This window comes from Humulus lupulus, chromosome 3 (assembly GCF_963169125.1).
Source record: "Humulus lupulus chromosome 3, drHumLupu1.1, whole genome shotgun sequence".
NCBI lineage: Eukaryota > Viridiplantae > Streptophyta > Magnoliopsida > Rosales > Cannabaceae > Humulus > Humulus lupulus.
Window position 1 is genome coordinate 69,439,977 of NC_084795.1, and position 15,122 is coordinate 69,455,098.

Consider the following 15,122-nt stretch of genomic DNA (forward strand, 5'->3'; position numbering starts at 1 on the left):
GTTCCTGAGCTAATCCTCCAGATTATTCCCTTCAATTCCCAAAGACACAGCTCAATTCCAACAGTTCCCTCTCAAATTTCAGTAGTTTTTCTTTTGCTAAGAGAGAAAAGAGAGAGAAGGAGAGATAGGGTCGGTTTATACTTTTCTGTCTAGTATTTTCTAAGTCTTCCAAGTATATCCTTAGATTATTAGACTAATCCCAAAGCTCGGGGTGCCGGAAACGTCCCCGAGGCCAAAACGGTAAAATCCCCCAATAATCCCGCCTAGACATCCTAACCTCAAATATATCTCCAATTATTTATTTTCATCACCCGATAGTCTAAATCATTACCTGATACCTAAAATACCCCTGACTTGTCCAAAGTCAATTATAATACCCCGTTGTGACTTTTCCCGCTATCTAGCCCTAGGATCGCCTCGAGTCGCCGGCTGCAGAATTATCCACATCATAATGTGGTTCTCGCATATATCTCAAACATTTATATCACATCATCATATAATATCATCAATTATCATAAACACACAATTAATCATATATTTATGCATTTAAATCAATAGCATTCATTCTAATCCCAGTTATGCCCTCTCGGCACACTAATCAAGGCCCTTAAGCCTTATTAGCGAATTTGGGTCGTTACAACTACTACTATTCACTTAATTGACTTGTTATTACCTATTGAACCTAATACTAGTTTGGTGACTAGTATTAAGATAGGTTACCATCAACCGTGAATCTCTTTAGGGAGTCTAAGTCCCACCCCTTGAGATGTAGAAATGATTCCATTTGAATTATTTCTTTTCTCATGTATGCATACTTTAAACACTCTCTTTATTTTATTCAAACTTTGTTGCTAGCCATAGTTTGATTAAAATAGTTACCCCTTTAAACTAGTGATTTTGACCATAGTCAACACTCCCACTATTTTTTTTTTGTTTTATATCCAAGATAAACATTTTCCTTGAATATTAATTCTAGAAACCTATTTTGTTTCTAGAATTCTCATTTATGTTTTAAATTGATTCCTTCGTGAATCAACATATTACAAAACAACAACTTTAGACACCAAGCATGTCTAGATTTGTTCATTCTATACACATATAGCCAATGTGATTTAGAATGTGGAATTCCAATCATCTATTTGATAGGATGACCAAATTAATCAATTGATTAACAACAAAATAAATTGATTAACTTTGGAGCATCACCCCCACATATCTCACATAATGATAATAAAATATCACTTTAAAATAGAAATCTCTTCAGTTCTATTAAGTCCTTTATCCTCCAAGATAAATCTAGACCTATGATTCTCAAAGTTCATCATGAGTCCTCTATGCCACATGATAAACTCTCAAGATAAAACCTCAATGTTTATCTTGATTTATTTACTTGCTAAAGCAAGGCGCATTTCTTTCAAAGCAACTTTTACTTTTAGTTGTCTAAATAATCTCAAAATCACTTAAAAAACTTTTGTGGATTTCTTAAGAGTCTCTTTTAAAAACAACAATTTGACATCCATTGATTTCCTCATCAAAATCAAAATGAAAATGTCAATTTTTTAAACACTTTAAATCAAAGAAAATAAACCCTCATTGATTTATTTAAACACTTTAATTTCTTATGTTTTTTGTTTAAAATTATCTCCTCATTGAGATTAATTTAAACATATCTCCATCTTTAACCAAAATGAATAAAGTTATCTTTTATTCACCATTGATGTAAAGATTAAAAATTGCTTCTCCAATTTTGAAAAATGTCTCCTCATTGAATATTTAAGAATTATTGTCACTAAATAATTCTCAAATATATTTTATTTGACCACACTCTAGACTATAAGTCTATTGAGTCAATATGTCATCCCACAATTTTTGAATCCACTTTGATTCATTTTTCTTGCAATGGCAAGACACTTATCAAAAGATGTAACCCCCTTAGGTTCATCTTTTCTTATCTCATAAAGTGAGATGGTAAACACTTAAATGGGAAATTTCATTTCTCAATAATTCCTTTTATTTACCAAATAAATGGTAACTCATCACATTGCAATAATATAGGATAAACATATTAACATCTCACAAATGTTTGCATGATTATATTTCAATATAATTTCACATTGTTGTCAATATATATGACTTATATCATACTAATATGGCTCTTTATTAATATGAAAACATGAATTAATAATATCATACACATATGATTTCACATTTCAATTGATTCACAAAATCAATATATTTATACATGTCATATAAAACTCATAGTTGTCATTCTAATAATTTCCCATTAACACAAAATAAGTTCTATGACATGCTAGCATACTACCCAATAATCTACTAGATTATTTACATGTTCATCACATATAACAAAAACTCAAGATATTATATTATCTTCTAATATAACCACTAAAAAACAAAGGAGATTAGAAAACAATGAATCTCATTTATAAACTTTTCTTCTTCTTATTTCTATCACTATATGAAAACCATTAGATCTTCTAAGAAAACCAAAGAAGGGCATTACCTTATCTTACCATCTTTTCAAAGTTGGATCCTCATATGATCTCCATGGTTTCTCCTTCCATTGAAAAGGAAAATAAGCTTTTGATTGTTAGAGAATATATTTTATTGCTCAATGGAAATATGGAAAACCAATATACAACTCTATGCAAAAATACAATAGACAAGGTAATTGATTAAATAAATATTACAACTCAATTGCTCAAAATACAAGTAACTAGAAAGATGTAGGAGAAGAAGATTACAAACTCAATACTATAATAATACAAGTAAATAAGAAGAACAAGAGGAACAAAAGAATGAAAAACACAAACAAACTCTCACACTACCAAAGTGTAGAGTAGTGGGGATCACCAACTTGAACAAGGTTTAAAACCTTTGTCCAAAAGCTTATTTTCCCCTATTCTCTAAGCACTAAGGGATCTCTCAAGGAAATAGCTCTGTGAAATAATCAAGCCTCAAGGTGTATTTTTCAGCCAAGTGCTTTGTGGATGAAAAATAGTGTGTCTTACAAGTGAGCATTAGGATCCTATTTATAGAGTTTTGAGACACCCTTTGAATTTCAAATTCCACCAACCCCATGGCTGTTACCAATGATTAATTGGATGTTTTATGGAATTAAAATAGAGATTTGGGAGTTACTTGGCTGTTGGAAACGTTCAAAATTAGATAAAAACCGAATTTGTATGAAGCTGTCAGCCACTAGGGCCACGGCTCTTGTTCAAGCGCCGCAGCCCTTGGTCATTTTCAGCAACCAATTTTTTAGTTTTTTTCCAAAACGTTTCAATTTATTCCCACTTGATTTTGTAACTTCCATACACAATATGGGAGTTAAAATCACATCTCTATCAGTCATTTCTCATATGGATTTATGAAATCCAATCTCAAATGTGTAACATATAATATACACATTATTGGGTAATATTTGGGAGTTACAAATTTGTAACTGATTTTGTAACTCCAAAATATGTCACATTTAGGCACACACATGTGTCCAATTTTGTGACTCTCAATAATATGTTACAAGGTGTGACAAATCACATTTTGTCACATTATTTAATCTAATATTATATTATATGAAATAATATAATAGTACTCGCACATATGTGATGCATCACAGTACTTTCAGACCATAGTCAAAGTTGGGGCGCCCATGGCTTTCGGGGCTGAAGGGTCTATGACCTTTTTGCCTTTGTCCCCAGTGGGGACTAGGCGGGGAGGAGGTGGAGGAGGAGTCTTCTTTCCTTGAGGAGATGGCATGGTAGTTGGAGCTCGTTTGTGATTGCCTTCAAGGTCACGAGAGTGACGTCCTCAGCCACCTTCGTAACGTCAGGAGTCTGGGGCGTGGGCTCGTTGGAGGCAACTTTCGAGGTCTCCAAGAGAGGGTCCTTATCAACCCTCATGGCCTTCGAAGGCGACATCCCCAGGATGTTGTCCAGGTCGGAATCCATCTCGCCTAAAAAAGAAAAAAGAAGATTGATTATGTTGAGTAAAGAAAAACTACACAAGTATAATATTGAAAACAAATAAGTATTAGGAACCTAACTTGAGGACTCATTTGAGCTTGAGCTAGGGGACCATGAAATTCCCCTATCTTCTAACGAGGCTATTGGAGTCCCCTCCCTAAAAGTAGGGGACATCCTCGAAAGGTCCCTATTTTCTTTGGTCCCATATTGGATGGCTACTCCCAAACTTTGTTTAGATTGTACATCGTTTGGTATTTCCCCAACTAGCTATCAAACCTATGTACCTTAAGGTCTACCCCTGACCAGACCATGAAATTGTTCTTGGGATTGCCAAATAAGACTATGGTATTGGGTTCCTGTCTAAGCAAAGTAGGAGACCATTTGGATAGGTCGAGCACAAGTTTACCTCCTTCAAACAAGCTCATTGAAGCCTCATCTTATGTTTCGTTACCCGAGCATGAAGGTTCGATGGGCCGAAGTACAAGGTCGTGTGAGCTCAAACCCACATGTTTACCTCTGGTGGGAAGCTTGGTCATTGGCACTGGAAATTTTTCCCACCTCACATACTTGCGGATTCCCGGGTCGTTTATAGACTCGCCCTCACCAAGAAGGCCACAAAGCCCAAGCTTGTCCTCATGAAGAAGGTAGTTGAAGGATCACCGACGGTAAGGGATCTTAAGGATTGCTTCCCTATGTTCCTTCATTGCCTCTGTAGGCTGTGGACGATGATAATTGGCTACAAGAAAATATTGGATGAGCATTTCGAGCTCGAAATAAAAGAAGGGATCAAAGAACCATGACAGAATACTTACGAATTCGTTGGAACGAGTAGAAATGGGAGGGAGCGAGACTGTCTGTCCAGAAGAAGATGGTCTTGAAGTTTAGAGGATGGTTGGGGATATCCTCAAACAACCGTCTCTCCTTTTGGGTAGCTCGACAAATAGTAAAACCCGTCTTTACCATGAGCTCGAGAGGGGTTGATCTTGAGGCAAAATAGGTATAGAATCTCCTGTGCCAAAGGCCAGTCCCACTTCATCTTGTGGTACAACGATCTCAGAGAGGTCAAGACTCTATACGAATTGTTCTGGAGCTAGAACGGGGCGATGCCAGCATAGTCCATGAAGCTTCGAAAATAGTCCCTTTGGGGCAATAAGGCCCCAGCTCGCATGTGCTCACGACTCCAAGCCGTGAGCTTAACCTTCCTCTCAGGACTGTCTTCGCCAGGAGTGAAGCAGCTCCTCTTGTTGGAGCTGGAGGGTCGACACATCAACTTGCCAAATAGCTTTAACCCATGGCAGGATAATAACTTTGAAATCTGCCTGGTCGAGGTGATGAAACTTTGGTAATGTTCGACCTCGAAGAAGGAGTGATACGAGGCTGCGATGGAAAGAGATTTGGGGGCTGTGTATGTGGACGGTTGATTTGATGAACCTTCCATGAGGCTGAATGATAGTGTGATGGGGGAGTAGGCTACGATGACTTTAAGCTTAGGCTCTAGTGGAATTGGCCGGATCTCGGGGTCCGGATCGGGATGCACAGCAACTCGAAGCTTCCTTCTTTTTCCCTCTTCGACCTCATCGATCTGACGTCGAAAATGGGCTCGGATGTCCTCTTGTTCGAGCTGTTCCTTGTGCTCGCGGATTAGCCGTTGGTTTCGTGTAAACGATGATTCAAGTCGAGGAGATGGTGGGTAGTAAGGGATAGAAAGCTCGGACCCCCACCGATTCTCTGAAGACTGCGACATCTAAAAAGAAAGAAAAAGGTGAGGGCCCATTATAAAAAAGAAGGTGGAAAAGATTAAGATCTCAATAACTCGAGTTTGCAACCTCGAGATAACGAGATTGCCTTAATCGAGCCTGAAGGCTCGAAAGGACGAGATTAACTCAAATGCCAACACCGAACTATTATAAAGTTCAGGGCATCAAGAGTGTACCCACGCGAGAGTGGGGCGGTTACTGTCAGTTTAAGAGTATCCTGAATTTCTAGAAAAAAAGTGGGCAGTTACCCAAAAAGGAGATATTATCGTGATACATGCGTTAAAACCCAAATCCAGAACCCTTTTTCTTTAGCTACACAAAACCTATAACTTAGCACCCCATAACCTAAAAAGGTTCCATTTTTATATATTTTTACTGAAATTTCTTGCCTAAAGAATGTTTCTGATCAATGCAAGTCTACACAATCAAAAACTATCTATTGCAAATGAGATTTCAAGAATATGGTAGGAACCAGAAGAGTTTTCTTATGTACAAAGAAGAAATGTATATATAAAAAAATGATTGATGGTAAAGATCAGAGAACTTACACATTGTGGATTGTGGGAACGAGGAGATCGTCGGCTGAAGAAGAGGAGGCAAAAACGATCCCACTGATCCGAAGGTGGGGGGATTGCGTTGCTTCTTCGGTTTGGAGAACATGCAAAGAAAAGCTCTGGTTCGTGTTTTCCTCTAGTGCGTATTTTGTTTTTTGAAAACTAAAACGAAAAAGTGAAGGAAATGGGAAGAAGGGAGTATATATAGGCAAGAGGAATAGTAAAGGTCGAATAGATCTGATCCCTTGATCAGGGATGAAAAGTGATCTAAGGGATCACATTTGATTTCAAAATGTTGGCGGCAAAAAGAGAATGGGAAAGGACATGCGCATGTAAAAGGGTACTCGAGTACTCTCAGTAAGCAATCCCCTAGTGACACGTATCCACACTTAAGTGTGGTAGGTGGGCACGTTTTTCGAAAATGAAGTTCAAAATTTTCATTCTGAAAGGATTCGAACCAACACTTTTGAGAGGGCAAAATGTTACACCCAAATTTTGAGATTAAATAAATAGCCTCGAAATATAGGCTCAAAAAGAGTGAGCTCGAAAATAATAAGTGTTAACAGTACACTTGCATAATTTGACACACGATTCCAAATCAGTTATCAGAGTTCGAGCATGGGTTACAGACTCGAAGATACCAACCATCTCCAAAGAATGAGCTCGACCAAATTCATAAATAGGGAGGGGGCAACAACTAGAAGGCTGAGCTCGAAGCTTAGATAGTCTCGAAAGCGCGTCAACACGACGTTCGAGCTCAATGACGCGCTTACCACACAGAATAACTGTTAGGAAATCCCTATTTCTTAGGGATTTGTTAAAGCTACATATTAAATCCCTATTATCATGGGATATTACTTAATTAGCGCATTTAATTAATATTATTAATGCAAATATTTTGTAATTGAATGTTTGATTGTAACTTTTCTGAATTGAGGGAAGATATTCTTACAACCAGGTCTATAAATAGTCTGGTCTGATTCATTTTTATTCATGCACAAATTGTACTAGAGAATACTCTGTCAAATTGCTTCCATTCAAAGCTTTGAGAGAGTAGTGATAATAACAGTGACTCGTGGACTAGGCAGATTTGAATTGCTGAACTACGTAAAATACCTCTGAATTCTTCTATTTTTTCTACATTATTGTAAAGTGTTTTTCATAATTAAGTTGACGAAAAACGACGTCAACAGGACCTAAATACAGAAAAAGGGACAAAGACTAGAAAAAAAAAGGTCTTTCAGAGATTAATTTTAAATTAGTAAAATGTGATCCTTCACATTTATCCACAAATTCCAAACAAGTATTATATGACAAGTGTAGGACTATTTGGTTATGGTTTAGATTGTATGAAATATGAAATTATGAGGCTCTTAAAGTAGCAGCAGAGGAAAGATCTTATGGGGGTAGTTCTAGAAAATTTAGGTATAAAGATAGATAGATGTACTTGTCATTAGATATTTATCTTGGAAAAATATCTACAGTTGCAACTAGAATAGGCATCAAATAAAAATGACACCAATTTATACCACATTATTATAATTAAGCATCCGATACAAAAGCATCTGTGAATAGAAGTCCACTATTTCAAGCTTATTCCATTCTCCATCACATCCTCTATAAACCATTTGATGTAAATGATTATTCTAATTCTAAATTACACTTCTAAATTCAGCTATAAAATGGTTTTCAAGTGCTGCGCCTAATACTATAAGGCGAACAACGTTAAAACAAAACCATACTATATCTTTTGAGTAAAAAGAGCAGTAAGTAAAAATGGCCTCATCCAAGATTGAGAAAAATACCACCAAAGCCCCTAATTCCTCAATAAAAGCCCCTAATACCTCAATGAAAGCTCCTGCCTCCAAATCAGGTCCTAAGAAGGTCGAGGTTGTCAAACCTCGAGAGACTAAGAAGAAGGTGATAAGATCAGTACAATATATTATTTAGCTACCAAACACAGCTTAAGTATTTCTATATGAATTAGGAGACTTTAAAATAAGTTTTTTTTTAACTCTTACGGCTAGAATTTAATGTTCCTTTTTGTTTGGTTTGTTAGGCATCAAGCACGGGAAACAAGTCTGCAGCCAAGAATTAAGTAGGAGAAAAGGAGTCCATACATTAATATTACGTTTGGAGATGCTACACTACTCTAGTGGTTCTCTTAATGTTTTATCGATGTTTGTAGTACTTGGTTTTAAATTTTAAATCCATGTATCTCTGTTAGGCTTTGCCTATAATAAAATAAAAACTACATATGTGATCTAAAATCATAAAGTCTAGTGTTTATTTTAGTGGCATTAAGAGAAAACAATAATGAAATGAGAAGAAACACATTCTATTATGATTAATTATCACAACTTGTATACAACTTTAAGCCATATTAATGGCCAATTTATGATTGACTCAACCGCAAACTAGACAAAATATGTCTATGTCTAGTTGTATCAATGTATATGCCTAGCCAATCACTTACATATTAGGTGGGTAGTTGGGGCTTGTGCTCTTAAGCCCAAATTGAGGGTTAAAGTATACATCATTTCATTGTTGTAACATGTAATGAATTAAAAATATATATATTTATGCCAAAATTTATGGTTGGTTTGAATTTTTTTTTTTTTTTTTTGACAAAATTCTTATTTAATGTGAAAAAAATCAGACATGAAAATATATTGGAACAACAATATCCTTATAAAGGAAAGTGTCACTCCACTTAACATCAATTGGTTTTAAGATGGAACCACAATCCTAGTCCTAGTGGTTTTTCTTCCCTCAAATTGTAATATGGTATCAAGAGCAGTTTCGACTTCCGCTACGCTCCACTCTTGACCTCGGTTTGGGACATTTCCAATGTATGTCGATTTTTGTTGGATTCTATGGCATGTTTCGGATGGCGTTTATACCCACAAATTTCTCGACCCGCCTTGTGATGTCCTATACTCCCACAAATTTCTTAAGTCGGCCTTGTGACATTCTATCAAATATTTACGTTCGGTCCTGTTGTATCTAATATCATTCATAAGGTCCACACTTTCAGGGGACATATTAAATGTGAAAAATGGCTCACATGGAAAATATATAAGAACAACAATATATTTATAAAGGAAAAAATTACTGCACTTAACACTAATTGATTTTAAGATGGAATCTCAATCCTAGTCGTAATCCTAGTAGTATTTCTCCTCTCAAATTGTAATAGTTCTTGACTTGAAATTAAGTTGTACTTAGAATCGATTGTTAAAGTTTGATGGACTATTAATGAAGTGTGCGATTTCTTACTATGAGTTAAAAAAGAATATAATTAAAGTAATGCATGGTTGTTCTCAAAAAAAAAAAAAAGTGATGCATGGTTTGCTCGTGTAGAAGTCTAGAAGCCTTTTTTGCAAAATAATTCTGCATGAGTACGAGTAGCTTTAGTAGTAGTATGTCTACTTAGCAGGGCTGTCGTTTAGTCACTGTCCATACATTACTCTCTTCCTTGTGGAATAAGTAAACTATTTTAAGAATAACATACAGTGGTTAGAGTCTAATTTTCTCTTGATTTATTGATTCTTTTATATATATATATATATATGTATATATTATATATGACTCCGAGGACAGGAATACATCAAGTACTTAACAACCAATAATAGCAAAAAAAAAAAAAAATAATAGCCAAAACTTCATAAACTTGAGCTAAGAATGATATTATAACGGTTACAGAGGTTGAGATATTGTCTCAATTTAATTGAGATATTCCCTCAATTTAATTAGAAAATTAAAATTGGGTAACAATTAAATGTTGAACATTTAATATTGAATATTTTTGTGACCTTGATATATATTAAATCAATTAATTCTAACTGATTTGTTTTATATATATCGTGTAAATAAAAAAATATTCTAACATTCTCCCACTTAGTCAGCATTTAATGTATCACTTAATCCCAACGATTATCCTTATTAAATAACAAACACATGAATCATGGCGATAGATCCTCTTTTTATGACGAGTATTATCTTTCATGTATTGTAATATATTTATTATATAACAATGTACTTTATGTGGCTATGTTCTTAACGAATAAACCCTATGTTTATTCAGGTCTTACGAAGATAAATTTTTATCAAATAAAATTAAAATGCACATAAATATGAGAAAATATCAAAATAAGAGTTTCATTGATAATAACTTCAGTTTGTACAATTTACATAAGGGAACCAAGTCTCATGCTTACTACATTATCCTTGAATTTATGAGGTGGCAAGCCTTTCGCAAAGTATCAACAATCATCAATTTAGTGCTAATGTGTTGAATGACCACTTTATTTTCTTTAACATGTTCTCCCACGGCTAAATACTTTATATCGATGTGCTTTCTTCGACTACCACTTTTGTTGTTCTTAGCCATGAATACAACAGCTGAATAGTCACAAAACATTCTCAATGGCCTAGATATGGAATCTACAACTCTAAGACCTGATATGAAACTCTTTAGTCATACACCATGCGATGTAGCCTCAAAACATGAAATGAACTCCCTTCCATAGTAGAAGTAGCAGTCAAGGTCTGTTTGTTACTTCTCCATGACACAGCTCCACCAGCAAACATAAACATGTAACCAGAGGTTGATTTACGTGAATCAGTACAACCAGCAAAGTCTGAATCTGAGTAGCCAACTACTTCCAGGTTGTCGATTCGTCTGAACATGAGTTTGTAATCCTTAATACCCTAAAGGTACCTCATAACTTTCTTTGCAGCTTTCCAGTGGTCTAATCCCAGGTTACTCTGAAATCTTCCTAACATTCTGACAGCAAATGCAATGTTGGGTCTTGTGCACACCTGAGCATACATTAAGCTTCCAACACCAGAAGCATATGGGATGTTCTTCATTTCTTCCTTTTCAAAATCATTCTTTGGACGCTGACTCAAATTTAATTTATCACCCTTAACAATAGAAGCAAAACTTGATGAACAATCTTTCATCTGAAATCTCTCTAAAACTTTGTTAATGTAGGTTTCTTGAGATAGGCCTAAGATACCTTTGAATCTATCTCGATGGATCTTAATGTCAATGACATAAGACGCACCACCCATGTAACGCCCTACTTCCTTAGAGCCGTTACTAAGTGAGTTTTTAAGACAAAACAGTGTGCAATGAACTCGCTAACCGAGGTTTTGAAACAAAAGTGTGACTAATTAAAAGTTAAGGCTGTAATCTTTGAAAATGCGTCGTTTCATTAAAACTTCTATTATTAAACATTTGGGATCCCAAATTAAGGTTTGAAAACTAATTACATCTTGAAATAAGGTTACAGTTGAGAAATCATAAAATCATAGATTATTACAGCCATTTTCAAATAAACCCCCAACCAAAGCAGTCGGGCAGGCCAAACATGTACGCGTCGCTTCACGCTCTCCGTACTCATGGTTGGTTGACTCAGACATTGCCCTTACCTGCAAAACAGAGCACCCGTGAGCCGAAGCCCAGCAAGAAAACTCATGCAGTACATAACATATGCAATCTATACAGTTTATCATAACAGATAATCCACATATAAACAAGTCAATCATTAGACTAAGCAAACACGGCCATGCCGCCCCCGAAGCCTTACCGAAGCCTGGGGTCTCGGTCTTCACCGTAGGGATACCACCCGTATCCCCTGGGTCCTACCCTGACCATAGCATCCCATGTGCTAGGTGTTACTTCCGGCCCCGCTGCCGTTCTCGGCCTTGCCGCCCTCGGCCATAGCCGTTCATTTCACTATAATCATATATAGCATAAATCAAACAGCATTCAAACAAATATAAATTCATTTAAATCTGCACCCTAACATGTAATGCACTATAGGGTCGTGCCCTGCAATCATTTCATCATGCAACATGCAATATAGGGTCGTGCCCTGCAATCACACTATGGGCCCATGCCCCATCCTACGGGTGTTATAGTTTTCTTACCTGCTTCCCGAGCTTTCCGATGCACCAAGGCCACAAGCACGGTCCTCAAGCACGAGCCTCCTCGAAATCCTAGTCACAACACACATATAACACTTTTAATACTAACCAACCCAAAACCACTTCCCGGGACCAATCCCGCACTCTCGGAACCTCTATTTCCCTAAAACGATACATCGGAACCATCCCCCGAGTCCCCCGGCAAAAGCCCTAAAACCCAGAATTTTTGCCTGCCAAAATGGGCTAGGGCCGCGGCACCCAGCGAGTTGCCCTCCTCCTGATGCAACCTCGCGCCGCGGCGCCCAAGAACAGGGCCGCGGCGCTCATACGCGAACCCAGATTTCTGGGTTTTCTCTTGCGTTTTCTCCAAGCTAAAACCTTCCCAAATCATACCAAACCAATACCCAAACCCCAAAATCAATTTAAGACTTCAAATGGACCATCTAACAACCCATAAACACTAGATTCAAGCTCAAAACACAAACATATCCAACAATCCACCCTTAGATTGCAAAAATCAGCAACTTCAAACTCAAACTTTAAAAAAACTTAACTCAAGTTTTAAGTTTCACAAATCTAAACATAATCAAACTTAAATATGCATAAATCCTTACCTTAAGTAGAGAATCCCATCCTAAGCTCCCTTGATTCATCTCCTAAGTCTCCAAATTTCAGCTCCTTCACTTCTCTTCTTCTTCTTCTTCTTCTTCTTCTCATTGCCCTAACTTTTCTTCTCTTTATTTTTAACAAAACCAATCAATGACCAAAATAACTAAGCCCCAAACCGTGTACCCCATATAACCCAGCTGCCATTTATCTAATTCCCAACCAAATGACCATTTTGCCCCTCCTTGCCTATCCTTTCCTACCTAAACCTCAAGGGCACTTAAGTCCTTTCATTTCTATTTCATTTCTACCATTTTCTTTCTAAAACTTGTTACTCTCAGCAGTAACTAATGATTACCCAGGTTAATAAATCTCCAATAACCATTACCCGCTAAATCTCAACTTAACCATAAAATTCCCGAGGTACCCCTAGGCTCCTCCCGAGCCGGGTATAGAAATCCCGTTGTGACTCTTGAGTTAACTAGCTCTCTAGGACCGTCTCGGCACGTGCATCACAATAATAAAACCACACTCACGTGGTACAATTCACAGAATACAATTATCACTTATCGATATAGTTATGCCCAACATGGCCAAAATTACAATTACGCCCTTCTAACACGATCCGGGCCTACATGCATACTAATATACGTAGTCATGCATCTCAGATAAACAAATAGCCCAATAACATGCTTTAAATCATAACCACGCATTTAACTCATAAAATCACACATAAATCCCAACCTGCCCTCCTGGCACACTAATCAAGGCCCTTAAGCCTTATTAGCGATTTTGGGTCGTTACAACTATCCTCTCCTCATAAAAATTTTGTCCTCGAAATTTACCCAAACACACCAATCAGAAACCCGCAATCTGACCATAATCTCCAAGGTCCACTGCCTTACTTTAGTTCCCAACATCACTCTTTCAGGAGTAACAATCTTGCCCCGCAAGATCTCGTCTAATAGCCATACCTTAATAGATTCTCGTTTACACCGCAACCCTGCTGAAGCCTCAGGGTCTGCCTAGATTACAATGACCAATTCATTGTCTTATTCTTGATTCCAAAGATACTCAAAAGTCATCACCTCTACTAGGTGGGATCAGTGTGTAGGCCCCGCTGGCCTAACCCTTAGTACAACTTCAGAATTTACTATTGAATCAAGAGTCAGAACTCTCCCTTCTTTCTCTGAACACCTTACAGATCCTCGTCTGTTATCACGCAGAGACGCAACTCTTTCCTTCCGGAGCTTTATTTCCTCATAATTTAACAATTTACGAGCTCTTTATTCTTTCAGATAGGCAAACACTCCTGCCTTAAGAATTCCAACAACCTCTCTGGCTTTCTCTCTGAACTAAAGCCAAACCGTCGTATTCACTATCCTTCATCTCTTATCATGTCCTCTGTCGTGTTACCTTAACAAGGCACCAGCAACTGCCACCACGACTAACTCGTTAGGGATTACACTTCCCTTAATACCTCAAGTATTCGCCTACTCAGCGCTTAACTCGTCAAGATATCTAATAAACTTTTAGACTGCCCTTTCACTTGCAATCAACTGATAATCCCAGATTCCCACTCTGTTCTTTTCATCCTCTAAATCCATTCCAACAATTTAAAATACTATAGGGTCTCAATTCCGTATCATCGACGTTTTACCCTGAAACCAGTTCACTTGATCCAACAACATTAACTCCCTCAACTGAGTTAAAACTTTTCATGTCCAAACAATTTACTCAAGGTCTAAAGTGGTCTATTCCCATGATACACTACCACATCACCTAACCCCTCAGGGTCCAAAGGAAAACACTATATTCTGTCACCCGCTCGACCCTCCCGGTACGACGTACCCTAGGAGGTGGAATGATGTCCATTCAGAATTCTCATTCACAAACCGAATCTAATTGGATCATTCATCCATTCCTGGTATCCCAACTTGTACCACCTTAGCAGGGTCCTTCCCTGCTTCAACCAAAGCCGACACTTCGGATTCCGTAGCTCAGTGACACTCACCAGCTAATCATACCTGCCAACGTTACGCCAATCTCGTTCGTCGCCTTGTCCACTCTATTACAGTCTATGGCGCTATCCCCTGACTGACACACGCCTCACAGCTAGGAGTTACGCCTCCAATTATATCTCCCCTCGCTCAATCGAGGATTCAAACACTGATCATTCGTCTATTACTTTTCACCACATCTGTGTCTCAACGTTAACCTTTCTTACTAATACCCAATACTCAAGCATCTTATGATATCCATAACTGTCAACTTAATGCTCCAAG

At 37.3% G+C, this 15,122-nt stretch overlaps 1 long non-coding RNA gene across 1 annotated transcript; it reads left to right on the plus strand.

Annotated features, from left to right (window-relative positions):
- Window positions 1-7,948: 7,948 nt before the first annotated feature.
- On the plus strand, window positions 7,949-8,571 carry LOC133822800 (uncharacterized). Its single transcript, XR_009888037.1, has 2 exons — window positions 7,949-8,214; window positions 8,354-8,571. It is a non-coding gene; the product is annotated as an uncharacterized LOC133822800 (long non-coding RNA).
- The last annotated feature ends 6,551 nt before the right edge of the window (window positions 8,572-15,122 follow it).